Here is a 10,596-nt window from a genome sequence, read left to right as displayed (position 1 = left end):
TGTAAACAGGGGAGCCGATCGGTTCGTGAATACTGGACTGAGTTTACAATGCTGATACATAAATTGGGGTGGGACCTATCGGCGGAACCCATTCAAATGCTTTTTGAAGAGGGGCTTTCTTCGGCGGTGAAAGACGAACTTTCCCGGGCGCCCAGGGCGGAGTCTATGGACCAGCTGACCAAATCAGCGCTGACCATTGGAGCGCGCCAGGAGGCGAGAGCCTTGGAGAAGCGGGAAGGGAAAGGAGAGCGTTGGAGGGATTTCCGCATTCCAGAGATTCCGGAGCCAAATTTCCCGCCAGGAGAGCCGATGGAAATTGGAACAGCGCGCGCGCGCGCAGTTTCAAATCCCAGTGAAGGGAGGAAGAAGGAGGGGAAGAGCACCAAGAAATGTTATCTCTGCCAGCAGCCAGGTCACTTTGCCAGAGTCTGCCCGCAAAGAAAGGAATGGCAAGGGATGGTGGGAGCTGTTGGAGGGAAGGAGGAGGGAGTCCAGGAGCCAGTAAATGCCAACGCCTGGCTGCCACCGTCAGGGCACAGCAGCCAGGCCAAGGAGCAGTAAAAGTGCCCACTCCGGAACCTCCAAGACCAGCCCTAGTAATAGAGGTGTTGCTAGAGCTGGCAAACGGATACCCACTAAAGACAAAGGCGCTGTTGGACTCAGGCAGCTCCTGTAATTTTATGAGTAAGGAGTTTGCAGCTGAACACCAGATACAGATACTCCCTTTAAGTAACCCCCTGCAGGTGACCACGATCGATGGGAGGGAGCTGTTGGGAGGAGAAGTTAGCCTACAGACCGTCCCAATGGTTATGAGGGTGGCCAGGCACACCGAAAGGATAGCGTTCAATGTGGCCACCCTGGGAGGGGCTCCCGTTATTTTGGGAATGAGCTGGCTAGCGTTGCATGATCCGTTAGTGGGCTGGCATCAGAGAGTGGTCTCCTTTGGGTCAGCACATTGCCTGGAACACTGCAGAGAGGGAAAGGTGCCGGAAGGGGCAAAAGCCTTTCTAGCAGGGACGGAAGTGGCGGACAAAGGGAAGGTGCCCAAACAATACGCTGACCTGAGCAAGGTCTTCAGCGAAAGGGAAGCAGATAAATTACCACCGCATAGAGCCTTTGACTGCCAAATTAACCTGGTCCCTGGAGCCCAGCTCCCCGTGGGCAAGCTGTACGCCATGTCAGACAGGGAAATGCAGGAGTTAAGGGAGTTTATTGATAAAAACCTGAAGAGGGGCTTCATCAGAGAGTCCAGAGCGGTGGGGGGGAGCCCAGTGTTTTTTGTGGACAAAAAAAACACGGATAAACCCAGGCTTGTAGTGGACTACCGGGCCCTAAATGCAGTGTCAGAACCAGTGACTTTCCCCATGCCCAGAATTGATGACATTTTGACCAGGGTGAGGAAGGGAAAGATATTCACGAAACTGGACCTGAGAGGGGTATACAACCTGATACGAATAAGGAAAGGGGATGAATGGAAAACCACCATGTTCACCCCTTTGGGGGCTTTTGAATATTTAGTTATGCCCTTCGGATTGCAATCAGGCTCAGCATGTTTTCAATCGTTCATGAACCACGTCCTGGGACCTCTGCTCTACAAGAATTGCGTGGCCTTCCTCGATGACGTGTTGATATATTCAGAGAATGAGGAGCAGCATGTAAAGGATGTCAGGGAAGTGCTGAGCCACCTGCAAGCAAATCAGCTGTGGGTGAAAGTGGAGAAGTGTCAGTTTCACACCAAGGAGGTGGAATTCCTGGGGTACCGCTTATCAGACAAGGGATTAGCCATGGATCCAGGCAAGGTCCAGGCGGTGCTGGAATGGAAGACACCGAAAACGAAAAAGGATGTGCAAAGGTTCTTAGGGTTTGGGAACTTTTACCGTAAATTCATCAAGAACTTTGCCCACTTAACGGCTCCCATCACGGACTGTCTCAGCAGCAAGAAGAAATTCGTTTGGACGGGGGAGGCGGAGCAAGCATTTGAGGAATTGAAAAGGGCATTTGCTTCGGAAGAACAGCTCCTGCATGTGGATTTACAAAAACCCATGAGAGTGGAAACTGATGCCTCAGACCGGGCGGTGGGGGCGGTGCTGCTTCAGCCGGGGAGGAATAAGTCGGAATGGAGACCGTGTGCCTTCTTTTCGCGTAAGCTGAACAAATCCGAGAGGAACTACACCGTATATGACCGAGAACTACTCGCCATTCACGAAGCGTTCCGGAGATGGAGACATTTACTAATTGGCGCACAGCATAAGGTGCAAGTGTGTACGGACCACAAGAATTTGGAGTATTGGAGAACGGCACGAGTGCTCAACCAACGACAAGTGAGGTGGGCCCAGGAGTTCTCCAAATTCCATTTTGAAATTTGCTATGTGCCAGGTCCAGAAAACATCAGAGCGGACGCTCTCTCACGCAAACCTGAATATTTGGAGGGGGAGGGAGCGCCTGAAGAGAGACATATCATCCCAGAGGACCGCTGGGTGTGTGGGGCGGCCTGGGTGGGGCAAAGGGAACTGGTAGAGGGAACGGTAAATGATGAATACGCCCAGAATAAGCTCAGAGGTTTAAGGAGAGAGGGAGAAGACCCCGGAGGTTTTGAAGAAAGAAACGGGGCATTGTATTACAAAGGGGCACTATATATACCCGAAGGGGAATTGAGGGGGAGAGTACTCAAACAGCTGCACGACAACCCCACAGCGGGGCATTTTGGGCAACACAAGACCATGTGGTTGGTGACCAGGGAGTTTTGGTGGCCCAAGGTGAGGGAGGATGTACGGGAGTATGTGAGAAGGTGTGACCAATGCCAGAGAGCCAAAGGAGAAAGGCGGGCGCCAGCGGGGTTATTAGAACCGTTACCCACACCAGAACGACCGTGGGAGGCGGTATCGATAGATTTTATGACTGATCTGCCCAAATCCCAGGGGAAAACCGCCATACTAGTCGTAGTAGACCTGTTAACTAAGATGGGTCACTTTGTAGCTTGCTCACATGCAGTCACGGCGGAAGAGACAGCGAAATTGTTTGTAGAACATACTTTTAGGCTGCATGGCGCCCCCTTGAGGGTGGTCTCCGACAGAGGGAAACAGTTCACGTCCAGGTTCTGGAGGAAACTTATGAGCTTGTTGCACGTAGAGGTCAACTTTTCGACTGCCAGGCACCCTGAGACCAATGGGCAGGCGGAGAGAGCAAACGGTATCCTCCAACAATACCTGAGGTGTTATGTCAATGACAGAGAGAACGATCAGGTCGAAAAGTTGGCACTAGCGGAATTTGCCTACAATAATGCGGAGAATGTGTCCACCGGGATGAGCCCCTTTTTGGCTAATTATGGGTGCCACCCCAGGGCGTTTCCAGGGGGAGGAGGGGAGAGATGGAGTGTTCCGGCCGCCGAACATTTTGTAGAAGAAATGGAAGCGATCCATCGTCAACTCCAACTCAACTTAGAAAGGGCCAAAGAAGAATATAAGAGGCAGGCAGACAAGAGCAGAAGGGAAGGTGAAACCATCAGGGTAGGGAGTCAGGTCTGGCTGTCAACCCAAGGGTTGCCGTTCAAGGGGGGTTGCAAGAAATTGAGACCCAAAAGATTGGGACCATTTGAGGTCATCCAACAGGTCAACCCAGTGGCTTTCAGACTCCGGTTACCGAACCACATGAAACTGCACCCAGTATTCCACAGGTCATTACTGTCACCATATAGGGGGGAAGGTGAAGGGGTATCCACACGGGGGACAGTCTTAGAAGAAAGGGAAAGCAGCAACCATGTGGTGGAGATCATCGACTCCAGGTGGAAGGGTAATCAGGTGGAGTATTTGGTCGCGTGGGAAGGGGAACCGGAGTCGGAAAACACCTGGGTGACGGCAGAGGAGGTCAGTGACGAGATCTTGATCGAAACGTTCCACCAAAGGTTCCCCAGGAAACCTCAGCCAGTAGCGAGGTTCCGGAGGGAGTACTTTGGCACCACCGACGATGAGGAGGAACTGGAAGGATTCAGGGAATCGGAGTTGGAAGAAGGAACAGACTCCGAGGAGGAGGAGTACTTGGAAACCGGAAACAGCAACCGGTGGAGGGAAGTGTTCGAAACTTCGGAAGATGAGGGAGGTTCTTTCAGGGGTTTTGCTCCCTCGCCTCCCGCAGAGGAGGGAAGGGGAGGTGGTGAAGGGGGCCCTGGAGGGGAGGTGGATGTCAGGGAACTGCCATCGGAGAAGCAGGAGGTGAAAGGGCTCACAGAGGCTGAGAGAGACTTATCAGCTGGGGAAGGTACCAGCAGGGGGAGAGGAAGAGCTCCAAGGGAAAGTGAGTCGGAGGGAGGGCTCAGAGACACTTCCAGCGAAAATAGTGGGGAGGTTTCAGGACCTCCCATAGGGACACCCACTCCTCGCCGGAAACTGTCACGCCGAGAGTCCAGAAGACGCGTGTCAGGGAACTGCCATCGAAGGAGCAGGAGGTGAAAGGGCTCACAGAGGCTGAGAGAGAGTATTCAGCTGAGGAGGGAACCAGCCGGGGGAGAGGTGGAGTTCCAAGGGAAAGTGAGTCGGAGGGAGGGCTCAGAGACACTTCCAGCGAAAATAGTGGGGAGGTTTCAGGACCTCCCATAGGGACACCTACTCCTCGCCGGAAACTGTCACGCCGAGAGTCCAGAAGACGCGTTTCCGTTAAGGAGCTTTTATGCTGGAAGAAGTTCCGTAAACGCCCACTGTCCGATTCTACGAGCGACTGATGGAGCCATGCTTAAGGAGCTCCGTCACAGACAGAGGTTTGTGGACTTAGCCAAACTCTGAGGGACTAGGATTTTACGCACAAGCAGCTCACCATCCCATCACAACGCGTTTCCGTTAAGGAACTTTTATGCTGGAAGAAGTTCCATAAACGCCCACTGTCCGATTCTACGAGCGACTGATGGAGCCATGCTTAAGGAGCTCCGTCACAGACAGAGGTTTGTGGACTTAGCCAAACTCTGAGGGACTAGGATTTTACGCACAAGCAGCTCACCATCCCATCACACAAGTATTCAAAAAAGACTGGAGTAAATTCATCGGATATCTGAAAGATATCCTATGCAAGCAATTAACATCACTAGCAGGGTTGTCTGAGGCAGGAGGGAAGGAAGTCGACAGGCTCTAAGAGCCAAGGTGGTATAATAGATAAAGATGATGTGAATGTATAATAGTAAATGAAAAATAAATTATATATATATATATATATATATATATATATATATATATATATGTATAAAGTTGTGACATCTGATAAAATCAACAACTCAATAGCACTGACAAAGTTAACTTTGAATGAAAATCTTTGTCTCTATCCAGATATGCACTTCCTGATTTAATTGTAACTGCAGTTTCGTGCCAAATCTGCCCTTTGAAAGCCCTTTATTCAAGATACCCACCTTTAGATCTTTAGCAGTGCCCTGGCATCTCCAGGTAAAGCTGGGAGAAAACCTACCCTGAAACCCTGGAGAACCTGGGGCTGATGGAAGTTGAAGTCCAAGAACACCAAGAGGACTACAGTGGGGGTTTTTTTCCTCAGTCCAGACACAGGCAACGCTAAGCTAGATGAGGCAATGGGTGGGGCTAATGTGCACATGGGTTGTATGGAAACACGTGTATATTGATAGGAGGAAGCTTTTTTAATCCGTCTGCAGGTATATTGCTAATGCTTTCATAACCCGCAGCAATGTTTCTGCAGTACTACCTCAATGAGCAAGGAAATAGGGTTTACACTCTCAAGAAGGAAGATCCCACTGGCCAGCCAAGTACGTGTTCAGTACGTTTCCGAGCACGATTCAAAGTGTTGGTGCTGACCTTTAAAGCCCTAAACGGCCTCGGTCCTGTATACCTGAAGGAGTGTCTCCACCCCCATCGTTCAGCCCGGACACTGAGATCCAGCGCCGAGGGCCTTCTGGCGGTTCCCTCATTGCGAGAAGTGAGGCTACAGGGAACCAGACAGAGGGCCTTCTCGGTAGTGGCGCCCACCCTGTGGAACGCCCTCCCATCAGATGTCAAAGAGATAAATAATTACCTGACATTCAGAAGACATCTTAAGGCAGCCCTGTTCAGGGAAGTTTTTAATATGTAACGCTGTACTGTTTTTAACACTGATTGGGAGCCGCCCAGAGTGGCTGGGGAAACTCAGCCAGATGGGCGGGGTATAAATAATAAATTATTATTATATTATTATTATCCTGCCCACTTTTCTCCAGATGACAAATATTCCCGACACAGGATCACCATCAAGAAACGCTTTGGAGTCTTGATGACCCAGCAGCCTCGGCCGGTTGTGTGGCCAGCCGTTCTGTGAGTGACCTCTGCAGCCCATGGAGATGAGACAAGCTTCTAGCTCCAAAGCAGCCTCGAAGATGTTGGCATAGAAAACAAAATCACAGTTTTCATGTTACTCTATTTTATCAAAGCAACTAGAAAAAAGTATTATGATGGGAAGATCTCACACAGGTGAAGGGAAGCAGTGGGGAGGAGGGGAGGGTTAGGTTGAATTTGGGAAATAAAATAATATATGGGACAGCAAAGGATATAATAGATTCTTATAGAATAGTAATATATTGTAACCAGAATAGAAGTTTAAAAGGGGAAATAAATGTACTTTTAGTATTTTCATTATTGTAATAGTTATTATTATTTTTTATCGGTAGAAGGCAATCTTAATTTAGGCTTCTTCGTTTTGCTGTCTGTATAAAATTTTTTTTTAAGCCAATAAAAAGAAAAGAAAAGCACGAGATCTGCATTTCTTCATTCCACTTTATCACTAGGACTTCTAATGATGTGCGAGGAAACTCCTGCAATCTTCAAATGAGCTTGAATTCCTTCAGTTGCAACTGCTTGCCCCCTTGATTCTGGAGCCAGTGGGTGTGGCCAGCGGCGTAGCTAGCTCCTCAGGTGCCTGGGGCAGGCCACCCAGGGCAGGTTGAGCTGCATGGAGCCAGAGACTGCATGGAGTCTGCTCTGCTGCCGCCTCCTCCTCAGCTGCAGCAAGCCCCACACTGCCTTTTCAGGTGGTCGGTGCCTGCAGGCACCAGAGCTACCACGTCACTCCCATGAGAGACATGTGGCTCAGGCGCACTGTAAGTGGCCACCCAGTGCACCCCACCCCCTAACTACACTAGTGGGTCTAGCTCAGTAAGAGGCAGTTAATTTCCTTTGCACCTATAAAACATGGTCATCCATGAAGGTAGGGCAGGGAATCAAAGTTCTACACAGTGTTTCTCAAGCTTGTGTCCCCAGTTGTTCTTAGTCTACAACTCCCATCATCCCTGGCTAGCAGGAATAGTGGTCAGGGATGATGGAAGTTGTAGTCCAGCAACAACTGGGGACCCAAGCTTGAAAAATACTGCTCTACTCAGGCTTCCAGCTAGTTGCCACAGAAGATGGCTGAAATTCCATCGTCTCCGTTTCGCACAGGCAATTGGAGGCTGAGATGGGAGTAATCAGCCTCACAAATTCCTCCAGGGCTGGAGGAAACAGTCTCATCAGCAGTCGCCCAACACCTGGCCCCAAATCCGGGGGGAATAAGGGGCTGGAGGGCACTGGTTGGAAAGCCCCCATGCGATTCTGGCACTCTCCAAAGCTGTCTCCGCGAGCGACAAGTCGCCATTTCTTATGATGAAAAATTGGATTTAAATAATGGACATGCTTTGAGCAAAGAGGGAGGATTTTTTTGCTAATTAATTCAGCCTCTGAAGACCTAGAAGACCTGATTGGAAAAGGGACTATCATCTGACATGCCGGTTTGATGGAACGGAAAGGGGGGGTTTGAGCCTTTATTTACTTTCCTTTGATATTTGCCTATGTGATTACATTTGGCGAATCCCCTCTGCAAGGAATGACTGCCAGACTTATGAAAGCAAATGAGACTAAAAATTTTGCATTTGTTGATATAATAAGGTTTTAATAACTCTAATAATTACTAACTGTGTGGAAATGACTGGGGGGGGGAGAAAATCAAGGCTTTCGGCTCTTGGTTTCCTGGAAGAAGATCAAAAGACTCCCCTGGAGTAGAAGAGACATCTCATTAACAACTGGAGAAACACCAAAGAACTTTGGATATCTGTTTGGGAGGTTTCTGACGCAGTATTAATTTAACAAGGAGCCAGGAGTGAAACCAAAAGTAGACTGACCAGCTAGCTGAATCAAATTATATTGCTATGGGAGGGGGGGGTAAACCTCTAACATTTTACTTTTCGATATTTGTACTTCCAGTTTACTTGGTAACCCCCCTCCCCGGGAAAAGCTAATGTTTGAATAGCAGCTGGTTAAGGAACAACATTGGGCAGATGCCATGATTTGATTTTATCTGGACTGTGTGCCAATGTGGCAGCTACCTGCAGTGAAAGGCTCCTGGACTAATTCAGCAGAAACACCAGTTTGTGAAAAGAGGATGTGAATTTACAGAGGGGAATCTTGGAGTACAGATTTGGACTATAAAGAAGAAGAGTAAAGATGTAAAATCCACACAGAAACATTTTATTTGGACTTAAACTCACTAGCAGGATGAACACAGAGGCTGTTGAAAATACAGAATGTATTAAGGGAATTATTGTAATATTTTGAAATGCAGTAGAACTCTGAGATGATTAGGATTCCCTCTGATCTAGAAGCATGGGAAGTCAGCTAAAAATAAAAATAATTTATAATTAGGCATAACATTGGGATTTGTTTGATTATTGGATGATTTGTATAATTTGGAATATATAATTTGGTTTGATTGGAAAACTTCAATAACTATTATTTTTAAAAAAGAGAAACACTGCCGTACTGTTTAATGAATACAGTATTCCCACGCTGGGTGATAACTTATTTGCATCCATTGATTCAGTTGCAAAGTGACTAGTGTGTTTGTCCTATGCAGAATTGCAGAAGTGGACCGCTTGCAGATTACGGCATTTATTACACTGGAAGAAGAACAACGCCAGGTGAATGAACCCCTGATGTCACGGCTGACATTATTAGGTCCTATAATAAAGTTGCCAGAGGAAGGTGTGGGGGCAGAGTAGGGCATTTGGGATTATTTGCTGGGGATGTTTACTCTGTCTGTGTGTCTGTTACGCATCCTTTTGCTTCTGACAAGTTGTTGTTTCAGGTTAGGAGGTGATCTAGGCACTACAGGGCCTGTGAAAAGGGAGGATATTATCCAGGATCGGTTGCAGATTCTGGATGCTAGTGTCATAGGCTGGGCTGGACAGCTCCTGTCGAATTGCACAGAATGTCAGAACTGCCTACTGTAGCAACTCATCCAGCATCCTCAGAGACGCCACCTACTGTAGATGTCTGTGGGAAACCCCCGAGAAGGGCGCCAGCATAAGAGCACTCCCCGCCCCGGTGGTTTCCAGCAACCAATATCCAGAGCATTACTGCCCCTGACTTTGAAGGCAGAGCATAGCCATTGCGGCTAGTAGTCACTGACAGCCTTCATGAATTTATCTAGGGCTCTTTTAAAGCCATGCACCCAATAATTCTTCCTTAAGCTGATTCTTTCAAATTAGAAAAAGAGAGAGTCATCTCTAAACATTGTTGCAGTTGGCATCTATCTGTCCCGGGAGACAACTGAAGAGTGAGACTTCGGGAGTGAAGTAAACCGTTGGGAGAGTTTACAGTGTTTGCCGTGGCTGCAGAGAGCAATACGGGAGAGACACGTTTTGTTGCAGCTGGGGAAGATGTAAGCATCTGGTTGTGGTGATGCAGATGTATAATGGTGTTTCTTCTTTCGGTGCTCCTCCCAGCGGCCGTTCCTCCTCTGGTTAAGCCAAGCCCAATTCCGACTCCTCCAGATTAAAAATAAATAAATTCAAGTGTTGTGATTTATGTTGTTCTAGGGTTGGGCAGATGCTCTCTGGGAGTCCCTTCCAATCTTATAGTTTTACAGCTATAAGAGTTGAGTCTGCAGAAGAGAATGGGTTGGGTTGTTGTTGTTGTTTTAAATGGTCAAGCCAGTGTCTTTTTTTAAAGCAGATAGTCTGGCACATAGGTAGCCCAGCACATTCCCTTTTGTTTGAGAGGATCCCTGTGCTTATCCTGTCTACATGGTAGCTCTAATCTGAATGGTTACTAACTGCATTTCTGGCATTTCATTTCATAGAATCATAGAGTCTTAAGAGTTGGAAGAGACACCAAGGGTCATCTAGTCCAACCCCACTGGAATGCAGGAATCTCAGCTAGAGCATCCATGACAGATGGCCACCCAAACTCTGCTTAAAAATCTCCAAGGAAGGAGAGCCCACCACCTCCCAAAGGAGTCCGTTCCACTGCTGAACAGCTCTTAGTGTCAGGAAGTTTTTCCGAATGTTTAGTCGGAATCTCCTTTCTTGTAATTTGAAGCCATTGGTTCGTGTCCCACCCTCCGGAGCAGGAGAAAACAAGCTTGCTCCATCTTCCATGTGACAGCCATTAAGATATTTGAAGATGACTATCATATCTCCTCTTTTCTAGGCTAAACATACACAGCTCCTTCAAGCGCTTCTCATAAGGCTTAGTTTCCAGACCCTTGATCATCTTGGTTGCCCTCCTCTGCACACATTCCAGCTTGTCAACATACAACTTAAATTGTGGTGCCCAAAATTGGACACAGTGTTCCAAGTGTGGTCTG

This window comes from Podarcis raffonei, chromosome 8 (genome assembly GCF_027172205.1).
Source record: "Podarcis raffonei isolate rPodRaf1 chromosome 8, rPodRaf1.pri, whole genome shotgun sequence".
Lineage (NCBI taxonomy): Eukaryota > Metazoa > Chordata > Lepidosauria > Squamata > Lacertidae > Podarcis > Podarcis raffonei.
The sequence above is the reverse complement of the archived record's forward strand: the minus strand, read 5'-3'. Positions refer to the sequence as shown.